The sequence below is a fragment of the Anabas testudineus genome, chromosome 12 (genome assembly GCF_900324465.2).
Source record: "Anabas testudineus chromosome 12, fAnaTes1.2, whole genome shotgun sequence".
NCBI lineage: Eukaryota > Metazoa > Chordata > Actinopteri > Anabantiformes > Anabantidae > Anabas > Anabas testudineus.
Genome location: NC_046621.1, coordinates 18,657,036 through 18,673,048, shown reverse-complemented (window position 1 = coordinate 18,673,048; position 16,013 = coordinate 18,657,036). Strand labels below are relative to the sequence as shown.

The window sequence follows — 16,013 nt, the reverse complement described above, 5'->3', positions numbered from 1 at the left end:
CTCTCATAAAACTGAAATAAAAGTGTTATTTAGAAATATTTTTTTTTTCAGTTTTACCACATTAGATCTCTTCAACAGCTTCAGACTTATCCATATATATAAGGTTTTTATCAGTTTTATATGTTTTTTTTTGTGTTATCCCCTTTTTGTCATAAGCACAGGAGAGAAAAACTCCTATGCAATATTTACCAATTTGTTATTTTCTGTCAAAAGATGTTTTGTTTTGTCATGTGTGTCTGTGTGTTTGCAATGCATGTTGATGCATAAACCACAGATCCCTGTGAGGTGAATTTAGCATGCATGCATTCCACGTTTGGTGCACTGGTTCCACACCCTTCTGCACTGTGGGCACAACACACACTGCTTCTGCTTTCTTGAGGTCCCTGGCTGTAGCTTCTCCTCCTCCTCTTCTTTCTCCACATGACCATGGTCCTGGCACCAGGCTTGTCAGACCAGTCTGTCTGCAGACAGTCCTCTGTGCAAATGCCTCCTCTTTGCCATGGCCGGGGCAATGAGAGCTCTGTCAACCGACTCTAAGAAGAGATGCCAGCTGCAGCACTTCATGCTGTTCCAGCATGGGTCCACAGAAGTGAGCAGGACATAGGCATTGTAACATGACATGTCCATCATGTCATATTCCTAGATATACTTGAAACCTGCACGCATATGAGGTCTGCATGCAGGCAGACAACATCTTCAGCCCATAATATCTTCAGACAACCTCTTCAACCCATAATTTCCAGGTTTGGAGGGCACATACTCTCAAATGCAGTCTCAGGGCCGCTGATCCTGACAAATGCAAAGTATAAGTCCATCCTGGGGTCAAGATGGGAGGGGGAAAGAATGTCAGGGGCTCTTCATGTGTGGCAGACCAAAGGATTTCCCCTTTTTTTGATCTCTATTGAGATATTACCACTTTCTCTTCCTCCTCCCCAGAGTTGAAGGTCACCTAGTTGCCTAGCAGGAGTTCCACCTCTCATCTCTCCTGACTCTCGGTTGACTTTTCACTGCTGGTAACTTGCTCCTCACTCTCCTCAGAGGACTGCAAGTCTGCAGCAGGGGCCTCGCCTAGTTTCATTCTTCCCCTGATGGCTGTCTTCAGGACATATGACCAGCCAGACAAGGCTGCAAACTATTCTCCCTGCATGTTTATGCAGGTGCATGTCTGTGTTTACTACACATCCAATAGGAGAGACGAGGCTCTCTCTTGATAAAGTAACGACAAAGCCCAATTGGCCTTTGATGACACACACACACACACACACACACAAACACACACACACACACACACACAAAATGTATTCTCAATCACTTTCACTCTGTTTTATAAACTGAGCCCATTGGGCCTTTGATGACTGAAATTTCACATGCGGACACAGTAACTCTCTCTCACACACACACACACACTCACACACACACACATAAAAAATAAATTTTCACCCACATTCACACTACTCTTTTACATCAGTCCCACACACCAAGACCATTTTTGTGGTGCTCAGATTTCTTATTGCCATGCATTTTGGTAACGTAAGAGAACCAGTCCTCGATCGAAACCTTATGTGATAAAACCCTGCTGACCCTGGTGGTTTTGGGGGGATCATGAACCGTAAAACCTTTTTTCCCTGTATTTTGAAGGTAGAGGCTTAGATTTATTTGGTATTAATGGGAAAAGAATGATAATAGGTCAGGATTACAGTATATCAAAAATATGTCGTTATAATGGAAGTCAATGGGACCAAAACGGGTCCCGAGGGTAAAGAGTGTATGCATTTTGCATATCTCCTATTCTATACACCTTGTAATAGAGGGGAATTGGAATTTTAAAATTTAGAATAAAAGAAAAATCCTGGGGAAATTTCATACAGATAGCCTTTGAATTGACTGAGATATTGAAAAATGAAAAACCAAAATCAGCAGAATGTACACGTTTGGTACCCCAAGGTGCCTCGAGGGTTAAGAACAGACAGAATACAAGGTGCATTCCATTGCGCTTGATTGCTATGACCTGTGCCTACTAAACAACCAGTCATAATAATTTAGCTGAAATATGGTCTGTAGGTGCCTTAAATCCAAGCAGAGAGCAGCTACAGATTCTGTCCCACTGACTTAGAAGAGGTTTCATGGCCCAGTAATCCACCTACCATCTCCACAGTTTGCTGAACACCCTCAGGCACAGTGCCAGTTTTTCTGCTATCATGTGAACACATCAAGAGCAGGAACTTTTCTGTCTGCTGGTTTTACATTTGTACACTGACCATCACAGACAATTATTTATCCTTACTTATCCACTGAGAGTGGTTGGCAGTGTCTCAGACCTATATCTGGTCAATGTTGTGGCTGAAGAAGATGGTGACAACACCACATGTCAAGTGTTCCACAGGTTCTGGTGTGGGGATTCTAACCACATCTTTTTTTTTATGACATAAAACCATCATGTTCATATGAAATGAGTTGATATCACAACACTGGTGTATTAGAATTCCATTCATGAAGACTTCTAATGTGTAAATATGCTAGATGTACCATGTGTTATTGAAGGCACACATGTGTAATGGCCTTAAAGCTTTATATGTACCATCCAGTTAATCATCTGTACTTGGTGCCATAACCACATGTTTTGAATCTGTATGTAACTTTATGAACTACAACTACTTCTCTATAACATAGGGGTGTCCAATCCCAGTCCTCGAGGGCCACTATCTTGCTAGTTTTCCTACTATCTCTTCCCTACCCACTGCTGATTACCTGGATCAGGTGTGTTCAGCCAATCCGAAGCTGGAAGAGGAGGGCTGGTTGCAAAACAAGCAGCACAGTGGCCCTTGAGGACCAGGAGTGGACACCCCTGCTATAACATTTGTATACCCAAGGTATACATGAGTTACAATCCTGTCTTGCGTGTTGATACTGTATTCCTCATCCCTCCATTAGGCTTTATGGTACTCTTTGTTATTGCACTGCTCTGTCTTCTATTATGCATGTCCCTTCATTGAAGAATATGCAATGCCCAGCTTAAGTCTGACATTATTACTGTATATATCCAACAATATCTTATGCAACATATAAAATGACTTGAATCTCCTGAGCACAACATGTCCTGTGTGTGACGGACACAGAAAAGAAGATGTCCAATTAGTTGGAGCACGCTTGTTATGCAGAGATGTCCTAAATGCCAGTGTCTGCTGACAGATAGAGGTATTCATTATGGAAATGTAAGAGCTTTTTTTTTTTTTTTTTTTATGAAATCATACAACTCTATTTTATTAAAGTTTTGAAACTGCGTAGAAATGCTTCATTTTATTCAAAAATCTTCTATTTAACCAATGTTGTTTTTGTATTATGATGAAATAAATATGCAATTTAATTCAGAGCTTGAATCTGTTGTCTGCGTGTTTTGTTTTAAGACCTAAAGAATATGGTCATTTAAAAAAAAAAAATCCATAAACAACAACTTAACAAAGAATGGCTTTTCTGTCATTGGACATGTCACCAGTCTATCACACAGCCAGAAAACTACTGTCCTAACTAGCATGTCTTTGGGCTGTGGGAGAAAGCCAGAGTACCTGGAGAGAACCCATGGTTCACTGACGGGCAGTGTTTATTTGTTATATGACAGTAATGGTAATTTTCTTTGGAAATATTTTTATGACTTGCAGTGGGCTGCTAAAACGTCATTTCAGTATACTTTCATAAATAATATGTTTTAGATGAGATGTTCCTTCTGCCTTTAAAACAGTACTAGTTCCTAAAGTTTTTCCAGATACTTGGCCATTGGAGTTGTTCTAAGAACTTCATCACAGCTCTGTGAATTTAGGCCATCACAGTGTCTCTTCATGTGATCCGTGATGTTGATCTGTGGACTTGTTCTATCTGAAGAAAAATTATTCTAACTTGCAAAGTACAAATCTGCAGTGTCCACAATCAAATGAATACAGAACATGTGGCTTATACTGAGGAAATGTGTATTTCCAGTACACAGACTGTTCCTTTAAAGAGAAAAGAGATGCAAATACTTTAAATGTATATAACAATGAAGATGCACAATCTACCAGTGTTTCAAGGTGTGATGCAAAAATTATAATATTATAGCTGAATACTGTGTACTCTCCCTAGTGCTTTTTTAGAACAGTTAGAACCTCTCTCAGTGTTTGATCAGTATTTATTGTCTCTATGCAATCATGAAGCTGAAACAGTATGTCCATCAGTCAGTGTTTTTACCTTGTGCCACTACATCCACTTTCTCCAGAGTCATTGTTACATTGTCATGTGAGCTACAAGCCTACGTCTGTGCTTGTCAAGTGTGCTTTGGAGTGTTTGTGCTTTGATTCAATGAGTATGTGCGTGTGCAGCCTCCCACACTGCCCTCACCTCGGCCTGCCAGCCAGGCCCACCGAGCTGTGCTGCAATCTGGAGCTCACACTCTGCCAAATTCATGGAGCTAAATTAGCAGGGCGGACTCTTTTCGAAATGAGCAGCATTTTGACAGAACAGTCTTTATTCTAACTCACAAAGTGAAACGATTTGCACCCAGTTAATAAAAGCATTTTGCATTTGTGTTCTAAAATAGCCTGATCACTCCTTTAGTACCAAACTAGCTCCAACTAGTTGGTTGTTCCTATTTCTATCCTCTCACAATAACAAAACTGGACAATGAATATGTAGAGTCTATACCTACTGAGGCTTTATTATTTTCTTAATTGAAGTGAAGTGAATGTGTCCACTACATTTTGTCTTAATGAGTTAGAAGGACACCGTTTAATCCTAATTATCTTTACTCTGTGGACTGGGCCTCTTCTTTCTTCGAAGGAGTGTCTCATGTTCTTCAAATGCAGATAGAATTCTAAATCTGATATCTGTCCTCTGTCCTATGAAGCATTGAATCTTTAGCTTTTATTAGGGAATAGTCAAATCAAATCAATGACCTTAGTACCCAACTAAGAAGTCCTGGGAACCTGACAGATTTTTACCACCTGTTCAAGGGCTTTTACATCCTCCTTAGGGATTTGTGGAACTGGGGGTTGGACATCAGAACTGCAGCATCTTCTAAAGCTAGTGTAAGAGTATCACTACATTAATTTCTGTAGTTCATACTGTAGGAACTCCCACACCTCTACACCTCTTGAAGAAGTCCCAGGGGAAATTATTTTGTGAGTAGGAACTGCCTGAAAAATGTCACTTATATGAATTCTAAAGATGATATATTACCTGGAAATCCTTAAAGATATGTTCCCTGTGGTTCATGGATCCACTTGTTTTGCTGTTACCACTTTTTGACCAGGCAGTAGCACTGGGAGGGTGCTAGTTCCAGTTTGGAACTGGTTTAACTTGTGAAACTTCAAAGAACCAGTTTTCTTTTCTACGGGCCAGAGAACCACCATTAAGCCATGTCAATATGTTACTGTGTATCTCTATAAATGTCTGGTTTCCGAGCATTCTAGCACAGCAAGACCAATAGAAGACTACATCATCACTTAATATGTGTTGCTTTTGACTTTGTAAACATACCCCGGTATCCAAAACTGTTGTGGATGGCAAAAGTCTTCTCTAGGTTGTATGTGTTGGATGGATATCTAGGAAATATGCATGAGCTCTAATATATTCATATTTGTTAAAGGCCTAAGTGGAAGGGAAACAAAATGACCATCTCTTGCTGTCCTGTTGAACAATACTTGATTATTTACCGAGCTAACCAAATGCTGAACTGGCTCATGACATTTCTCAGACATTGGCTGTGAGCAATCGGTTAAGTGAGCAAAAATTGCTTTACTTTAAAACTGAACCTCTGGCAAGTGCCAGACACAGTGCAAGGACACACTGGGTCTTCTCCATAGACCTCTCCTACTGTCATGACTTTGACACTTTGTATTCTTCTTGTTGACTCAGCAGATGCTTTTCTAAGTCTGTTTCTTAAATGGTAGTCACAAAATTTTGGTTGGTCTTGTTGGTCGTGAATAATCCTGTCCCCAGTCATTGCTGGTTCTTAGTTCTAGACCAGCCAAGAGTTGGTGCTACTGTGAAACCAGCTTTCCTGGTCCAGAGCCTGTTCTCTGGCTGTCACAACATGAAGAACTGGTTTAAAAGTAGGCACTGGCTCCAAACCAGCCCTTAAACAGGCTTGGTGAAAAGAGGTATGAGCAACGTGCCTTCAAAGAGCTTTTGGAAAAAAAAGGTTCAAAATGTGTGAAACTTATCAAAGAGTAAAAATGTGTAATAATACCATAGTGTAAGACAACCCCTTCATTATCACTCCACAGATACAAATATCATGTTATTATCAAATTCTGCAAAGATTGTACTATGCTGTACTCAGTATAGTGGAATAGTGTGCTGACACTGAGCCTACAACAATAGTTGTAGTAGAGATAAAAAAATGTATCATGGAGCTGAATACTTGGTATATTTCCATTATCATTGACTAAACAGGCTGAACAAGTGCAGGCACCAGAAAAAAGGCAGCTGTCACTGTCACGGTAACGTTTGAGTTTGAAACGGGCATTCAGGGACAGCAGTGATTATTTGAGCAGAACAGAGTACCGGACGAGGAGCTGTGGTTAGCGCTCAGATTGATTTGTGTTGGACAGGAGCCTGGGGGAGTGACATTGATTAGACAGAGAGCTTTCAAACGCCTCAGTGCTGCAGACAGCAGAACAAAGCTAGATAAATTACAGTAAGTACCATTATGAAGGATTACAAGAACACTACTGTTGATTCAGTATAAAAAAAGTAAAAGCTTTCTTGATAAGGGAAATATTCATGTTCTAGCAATTCAAAAGATAGCCCGTTCATTTAGAGGCGTTGCTGGGTTCCTGGGGGTTTCATGTAGTAAGACAACACTCAATACATTTGGTACTAAAGAAATAAATATAGTACATATAGTATATATGTAACGTTATGTTTGTTTAGACACAGCCCATGCAAGTTAATATTTTCTAGGATAGTGACATAAATGTAAACCTGAATTGTGTTGCTAGGTATCCTAGTATTATTATATTAAAATATAATTTGGTTGCACTCTGGTCAGGTTGCTGTTCTGTCACGAGTGACACACAGGCAACTATTCACAGTGACATTCACACCTATGGACAATTTAGATCAACAAGATAACTGACAAGAGTAGCTGGAGGAAATGCACGCAGACATGAAGACAACATGCAAACTTCACACAGAAAGGGCCCAGCAAGCTTTCACACTCGAATCTGGGACCTCTTGCAGGAGTGCTAATGCCGTCATGCTGTTCCTGTTTAGTACAGTCTAATTATAAAGATTTGATAGTAAACCAGGCACATGACTCTAATCTTTAGTGTTAAAGAACACAAATCATTTTATTTTGAGTGGTACATTTTTAGCCCCCGCACAAAAGAGGGATTGCTTTTTAAGAAGTTATTTTAAATGTCAAAACACAATTGTCCACACCTAGAATAAGAAAAACATGTTTTCATATCCGACACCTCCATTTTCATATTTGTCTTTAAGGCTTTTTGTGTTACAGATCCTGTGTAGCCCGTAGCTGCATCTCATGGCCAAACCGCACCACTGGATTTGGCATCTGAACAGAGACGTCAATGTTTCTGCAGGGACTGTGTCCACATGAGTAAGTGGAGCAATGTCTTCAAGCACTTGTTGACTCATGTAGTATCATTGCAAAGGATTAGATATACATGTAGCAAGCTCCTGGCAAAGCTGATGGGAAAGCCTACATGCATCATATGTTATTATCAACCTCCAGTCACACAGAGTATGCCATAGAAAATGGCTTCAGGACAGGCACAGTAGGTCATTCTGCAAGCAGGTACAGGGCAGATGAATCTTTCTCCAGCTTATTCATTCAAGGACTTGATCAGCCCATGAGACGCTGCTTTAGCCCTCACAGCCCTCTGATGCCAGAGCTGATATTGCTCTATGTCAAATCTAATTAAACACACGTATTCTGTGGGCTGCTGCGGATTTGAAAGTGAAATGAGTGTTCTGAGAAATAAGGTCATCTGCATTATGCAAAATTAAACAAAGGTTACAGGAAGAGAGCATCTAATAATAATCTTTACAGTAACATGCTTGATCATAGTTTTACTGATCCTGCTGATTGTAATTTAGGAAAAACAATTGTTGTTGATTTGTAAGCCTCCTACCCATTCCACCCCACAATACAAGGTCTCTGTTCCAAACTGATGCACTTACTGAGCAAACTGTGATACTCATTGGGATTTGACTGTAGTTAGCTGCATGATAAGACAAACTGAATCAACTTTGTGTTTGTGCAGTCGATTAGTAAGTTGACCTTCCTCGAACTGCATGTATTCTCAGTGCATGGGAATGAATGAAACTAATGATGACTGTAGAGTGTGTGTTTGGTTCAGTGTGCATGTTCTCTGGCTGCCTCCAGCATTCTGCATCCAGACAGTCACACAACAGATGGACAGCGAGGTGAACACTGTGACTGTGATAGGGAGATAAGGAATGTGTGTTTATGACCTTATGTTGATATGTGTGTTGTAGAGAAGAGGGTAAGGAAGTGTGTTCTATTACGTTGACCTGTTTCTATACTTTGTCTTTTTTGAACCTATATTTAAAAAGTGCATTGTAAACAATTACTTCTATGTAAATGTTATATTCTATGACATATAACACAACTCTAGTTGCACAGTGAGTGTAGATGTCTGTCTCCAACACATAAAGGTGTGTTTGTAGCAGTTTTGTACATTAGATGTTAAAGCCTGTATGGTTACGCAGAGACTTTAATTAATGTGGGTACAAGTTGATATTTCCAGTTTTATATTTCCTGTATGTTTTTCATATTTTTTCTCAGATATCTTGAATATGTTTTATGGGAATAAATTCAATTCAATTCTAATAGTTTCATGCAAAGATTGAGAAACCTTATTGTTTTATTTATTTATTGAACTTTACTTTCTTTTTTATGTATATGCACAACACGGAACTACAACTTCAGTACTACCTGTTATCTTCAATGTTGTGGTGGGCAGGGATCAGCTTGGGTTAATTGCCTGTCAATAATGGTCAGCATTGTTGTTTTTCATGCTCTCCCCTGTCCACCATGACATTAAAAAAACCCTACCCTGCATCTTAAACATTGCTATCTTAACCCCAACAAATGTGCTTAAGCTAATGCGCAAACTTAATCATGTATGCAATAATCATGTACATTTTTTGAACAGCTATACTTACTACTGTACTGTAGTAAGACTGCTAATGAACACTAAGTAACAAGGAGGAGGTTGGTGAGCATGGAGGACGTATTGTGTTCTGTTCATTTAAACAACTGGCTAAACTGTCCCTGACCGAACTGGCTTGTGTTGAACCGTACAAAGAGACTGAATCTTGCTGAGTTGTAACGTACTGTATAAAAATGGACAGGGAGGGTCAGATCGTGTGGACTTGCCTTTGAACAGCACAGTTGAAAAAACGAGGACGTATAATATGTGACTATACGCAAAATCGAATCAGTTCATCCCTAAGAAGTAATTTCTTAAAGGCATTCCTGTAAAATCACTTTCACAAGAATAGACACAGATTTGAGTTCACAGTGACCTTGACCTTTGACTAACTAATCATATCATCACCAAATCCAGGTGGACAGTTCTGCCAAATTTAAAGAAATTCACTCTGGTCATTTCTGAGATCTCCTTTACAAGAATGGGACAGACCGACCGACTGACTGACAGACTGAAAACATAGTGATTCTATTCGAACAGTCTTAAGAGATGGGATCAGCACTACAGGCCTAAACCCAACCATTGAGTCAAAAGGAGAACGACTAGCCTTGTCTCTGGGTTCTGCTGAAAATGAAAATGGAAAATGCTGTGATGACAAACATCAACGTCACAGTGTGGAGGCATTAATGCAGCTGGGAGCCTGAGTCACAGCTGGAGGGTAAACAGCACCTCTGCTGTGCTTGACCATTCATATACTGGCAAATATATATCTATCTATCTATCTATCTATCTATCTATCTATCTATCTTTCTATCTATCTTTCTATCTATCTATCTATCTATCTATCTATCTATCTATCTGCAATCAGAATGCTTTAGGCAGAATATATTAAACACACTGAGCAATTTGAAACCCTGATTAGAGAAAGATCAGAGTTAAAGCTCATTTCCTGTTTATTGCTTCACTCTCAAATGTTCTGCAATACATGGCATGATGTTCCTGACTACAGATGCGAAAAACGTAAAACCATTCACTGAAAGAAAGTGATACGTTTATTCTGAAACGTGACTCAGAGAGTTCAGAGGGTTGTGTCCTGCCCACTAAAATACACATCACAACACACAGTGCCTAGAAAAACACTTTTATCTGTATTTTATACAACATCTTGGGTAATTCAGTTGGTCTTATTTTAAAACAGTCAACTTAGAAAGAAGCAGTTTCATGTACATTTCAAGTAAAATCAATCTCTAAAGAGCAGATGTTACACGTGCAAAAATAACTTAAAGTCTAAGACATTTTAAATGCTGTGGAGAAAAAAAAAAGAGGACGTCCAACTTTTTGCACGGTTGGAAAAAAAAGAAAAACAACATGGTGACCTCTGCTTTGCAGTAATATGTAGGTACAGCAGGACTTCGAAGAGCATGAGGAATTGAGTCTTTACTGAACATTCATGTTTTGTTGATAGTCTTGACAGAACTGTCAGTGAACTGTACTAGTACTAGTTTCTTTCCTGCTTTGACTGTGTGTTTGGAGAATCCATCCTGCTACTACGTGAATATTTTGAAATTATGCAAAAATATGGAAACATCCATGTGTACAGGAAACACGGCTGCTCCTCAAACCTTTATTATCAGTAGGGTTTTGGAAACCTGTAGTGACACGTTGAGCTTCAATCAACTGTACAGTGGTGACTATTGCTACAGTTGTTTTCTAAAGCTTGTAAAGACATGAGAAACCTTTTGTTCCAATGATAAACTGTATAAATAATCAAACAGTCAGTAACTTTTATGAAGGCTGTGGACTATTAGCAGATGTTGGCAGACAGCACGTGGAGCAAAGGTGTAGTGAGCAGGAATAAATAATGAGGAGAAATAAAAAGTCTGACTGTCTGAGTGTGATGAACGGTTTGGTAAACTGGGTCCAAGTGCATCAGGGACTGCTGAATTCTCAATAGTCCACAAACATTTAACATTGAAAAATGTGAAATGGGTGAATATTGTTAAACACTGAGCTGTGAAATAACAAACTAAGTAAGAATACTCTAAAAAGTACAGATAACAGATTGCTAATTTAGGCACTTTATTGTTTAGTGTTCCTAAATTATATATTATATAATTACAATGTTTAACAAAACAGCAAGTGTTTGCAACAAAAGCATCATCTTGTTGTTGCCATCAAAAAATAATTCAAATGATGTGTGCAAGTGTCCACCCAGTCTGTAAGGGGACGACTTTATGATGTCGGAAAGCCATCTGTGAGGGTGCTCCTTTCCAGAGCACACAATCTGGCATACTTGCAGTGGGCCACAGAAAACCATAGGTGGACACTGAATATGTGGGTTTAGTTCTCTTCACAGATGAGTCCCGGTTATGTGTGAACTTCCTAGACAGGCATAGGAGGGTCTGGTTTCACCCCAAGTAGAGAAATCTGCCACAAAATGTTGGGCATCTCAAGGATGGAGTGGCCAGCCCAGTCATCCCACTGAACACATTTGGGAGCAGCTACAGTAAAGAGTGCAAGCACACCAGGTCCCTTGAGGAACCTGTGTGGAGCAAACAGCATTGCTGGAGGAATGGCAAGCCATCCCTGAGCAGTGTATCCCAAACCTCATCTCAAGCTCTGCACACTGACACTCCACACAGAGTGACTACAGTACAGTACAGCATCCAGTGCTTCACCATTGTGACCATTGTGCTGGATCCTTGAGGCCCTCAAAAGGCACTACACTGCTGCACTGCAGACAATAATGTTTAAGAGGCAGTTCCAGTCCATTGTAGCTTCAGGTGAATCACAGAATTACTGAACAACCAACAGTTTTTTGGTGCATTCTTTCACACTTGTGACAAACAATCATGTCTGAGCACAGTCAGAAATGATGAGGTATGAAATTGGCTTTTTCAGCTGTTCCTGTTTGGGTCTGGCCACTGTACCCTATCACAAGGAATGTTTTCTTTGGCCAAATAGCAGGAGGCGTACAGTCTAGAATAATGTTTTCATCCCTGACATGCTCCCACACAGTCCTCCTCGATCGCCCATAGAAGGGGTTTCCGTTGGATACAGATTAGCGTGGACCTTCTGCCCAGCTTCCCTGAAAGACAACCTATGGTTAATCGCATAGTCAGCCAAAGCGTCCTGGACCTTATTTCTACTTTGTTGCTTGTTCTTCTCCTCATCATCTTCCTCTCTCTCCAATATTGACCTCCACTGTTCTTGCCTTAAGCGCAAAGTGCTGTAAATTCAGTTTGGTCAAAACTGAGTTAAAACTGGAATTAGACTTTGTAACAGACCAGTATTCATGGTTCTTATCCATGAACTTATCCAAGACATTACATAAATGTACTACCACAAATGTAGCTATGACCTACCAAACATTTTGTGCACACAAACACATGCACATATCCTGTCTTACATCTAGTAAATTGTGTTGGTCATTCTTAATAACTAGCTAATAAACAGGGCTTTGTTTTGTGGAGCTGTGCACATCTGTAGCCCATAAGTGGTTTGTCAGAAAGAAGAATGACTTTTGACATTTTGCTGTGGATGAACCAAATGTTAAGGTTTGATGATATACTGTAATTAGCAGAAATTTAGCACCAAATACTCGACCTGTGTTTGACGGACACAACAACTCATTTGAGATCAGCATGTGACATTTTTTTAAGTGTGCACCTGATTTAGTAAAAACAACAACTTTAGTAAATCAGGCTCTATGTTTATGTCTTGGGGATTTAAAAGTTTAGCCACAAGGGGGCAAATTATAACCTAATCGTCCCTGACCAACAGAATGTCTTCCTTGTGAACCGCCTTTGCACAACATTAACAGAAGCCAATGCTGACAGATTAATGACAAAACGACAGGGAAAATGACAGCAACACCATAAATGTCAGCTATTTAGATGCAGGTAGTTTCTCAAAAGCTCAGACATTAGGAGCAGACTGGTAACCTAATGTCGCATGCCATGTAACTGTCAAGTCCCTGGTTTTAATGCAGCTTGGGACCTTTATTAAATTGAAGAAATCAAATCAGTATTTATTCATTGCTGTTACAGTGAAGTGAAGTGAAGTGTATTTTATTTAACATAGAAAACATAAAACAGTCAAAGTCAAACATCAAATGTTTAAACTGAGAAAATGGACCATTTCCAGAACATAACAGGGTAATTTTAAAATTAGTTTCAGCAACTTGGGAGACAATCAACAAAAGGCTGGATAAGTAAGTGTTACTAACAAAGAAGAGTTGGCAAAACATTTAGCAACTAGTTAGGGTAACTGACAACAGACAGAGTCAAAGTCTCTCAGAAGTAAAGATGGGAGGTCATCAATCATGTACCATGCCAGGCCAAAAACAAAAAACTGAACCACTCTGAAATAGAATTAACACTCCTATTTGTGGCCAGTTTCTCCCATTCTTCTTGCCAGTATCTCTCAAGCTCCATCAGGTTGGATGGGGAGCGTGATTGAAACAAAACATTATATCACATTTTAACATTTAAACTTCAGGTTAAGAACTTTCTGGATCTTACTAGCTGCTTGTACATTGCAGAAGTCATTCTCCATATAGTCATCCCTTCTCAGCCAAGACTTGAGTCTTTGTGCAGAACTTCTCTCATCTGGGACACTCTCCATAAAAGTTTACAAGGCTGATGCACTTACACACAGAAGCCACACACACCAACTTGGGTCTATAAGGAGAATGACAAGCATGTGATTACATCTGAGACTGATCCACATCAGAGAGACCACAGTGGAATAATTTGCAGAACAATTTAGCAATGTAATGAGATGTGTTGTGTGTTTATTGCTTTACTATAATTATAAGAAATAGATTGTTCTGTTGAAAGTATTACTGTGTGCTTTGATTATTTGTTGAAGACAGCAGGCCACAGTGAAATGTGCCAGATGGCTTTTAAACAGATTACTCCTGATGATATCAGCTGGTGGCTTGCTGATTTGAACTCACCAAAGATAAGGATCTACGTTAAGAATGATACATTTGACTTCAGTTTCTCATAAACATGTTTTTGTCAGTAGGAGGATCAGTTTGCTCTCTGAAATGGTTAGGTAACATCTGCCTCTGCTTTGTGTGGGCTGAGGTGCACCGACTCTTTTATTTAAAAGATAGCATTAGAGAAAAAGAAAATAGCCTCCTAACTGTGGCACTGGACAAATGTGGGTCAGCGTGCAAATTTGCTCCCTCTGCCCGATCTCATCTCGGTTTATTTATAGAATTCCCATGACTTAGCCTGTGTGGACGTCTACAGGCAACTACTGACAGTAAAAATACTCTCAGCATTAAAATAAATGCTTTAGAAAACGCAATTGAACGTCATGGACGGTAAATTCTTAAAACAGTCATGCTAAGCTAACAGCACCTTAGACCCTATCACATATCTAGTTGATATTAATAATTCTAAATCACAAGTCTAAAATCTGTACCTGTACCAAGTCCAACAACTTATCTTGTAGCAATCGTCGTGGAAGTCCGGTACTCAAATCTTTTACTTAGTACACTCACTAATATCATGAGTGAATTCACACATTACTAAACACTGTTTATCATCAGAATATAAGATTAAACCCAAATACTAAGTTATAACTTTAAGGAGGTTGTAGTACAGTAGTAGTTCACTAGGGTTAGGGTTAGGGTTAGAGAAACACTTGCTTAGAAAGCTTAGTCAAAGACAGATCCAATGAAGGTGGAGTAAACTGGAAAAACAATAAATAAATCAAATAATACTAAATTTAAAAAGTGTTTTTATGGGAGCCCTTATTGGGCTGTTTCTGTATCATTCTTCATATATCTAAATAGCTCAGAAGAAAAAGATATGCCATTGCTAACTTTTTTCACTTCTATTGTAATCTGCATACACCCACACCTCTTAAGCCTTGTAGCACCACTGTAAACTGAAAAGCTGTGTGTATAAACATGTTTCACTAATGCGACCTCATATCCTGCATTGTGACAGTGTACAGAGACCAGACACAGCTTCGGTCTGGACTTAATGACTGCAGCACAGGAAGAGATGCATTGCAATTATTCAGCTGCACATTCACTTTGAAGCCTTGTTCAGCTTCTGTTTATGTACAAAAAAAGTGCTGAACCAGTGTACTACAGAAAATAATGACCTGTTTTCAGATAATCCAATTAGTTTGTTTTAAACCAGCAAAACAAACACTTTTTTTTTAAAATGTCTAACAAAATATACATTTTTGTTGTCTTTTGATGACCATTATATTTTAATGCTTCTGTGCCAACAATAGCCATGGCTGGAGGCATCCTGTTTTCTGCTTGTCCTTTTGTCTGTACATACTCATCCATCCACTGTCCATCTCAGTCTTTTGGTATGGACTAAAGGACAAACTGAATAGATTTTGGTGGTCAAAGGTCAAGGTTACTGTGACCTCATGTGTGTCCCATTGTTGTGCTAAATCTCACAAACAACTTTGTTTACATATGGTGTAATGCAAGGTGTGCAATTATTGTGTTGCAGTGTGTCATTTACAAATCATTTAATGAAGGACAATACAAGGTAATGTCCATACGTCGTATCAATTCAGTCAGTGGCACTTGTGAAATCAGCGGCTGCACATTAATAAACAAACTATATTATTCTTGCTTCCTTCAGATGGCTAGTGTCCCCTTTTTTTAATTTAATGTGCACATGTTGAAGAGTTTATGATCATTATGTATTCATGACATTATGAATCTTGCCTAGCCCGGAAACACAGTTTAATAATATATAAAAATGCTCTCCTTAAAGCTAGAACTACATTCTATTCATCATTAATAGAAGCATCGTTTCAGTACTGTAGCCAGGCTGACAAAGAATCATAGCTCTGCCT

The 16,013-nt window shown here is 39.3% G+C and overlaps 1 long non-coding RNA gene across 2 annotated transcripts; it reads left to right on the top strand.

Moving 5' to 3' along the window:
* The first annotated feature begins 6,514 nt into the window (after positions 1-6,514).
* Positions 6,515-8,856, top strand: LOC113158056. Of its 2 annotated transcripts, none has more exons than XR_003298550.1 (2): positions 6,515-6,667; positions 7,490-8,856. It is a non-coding gene; the product is annotated as an uncharacterized LOC113158056 (long non-coding RNA). The 2 variants fall into 2 exon arrangements; XR_003298551.1 differs by having other exon boundaries at positions 7,474-8,856.
* Positions 8,857-16,013: the final 7,157 nt, after the last annotated feature.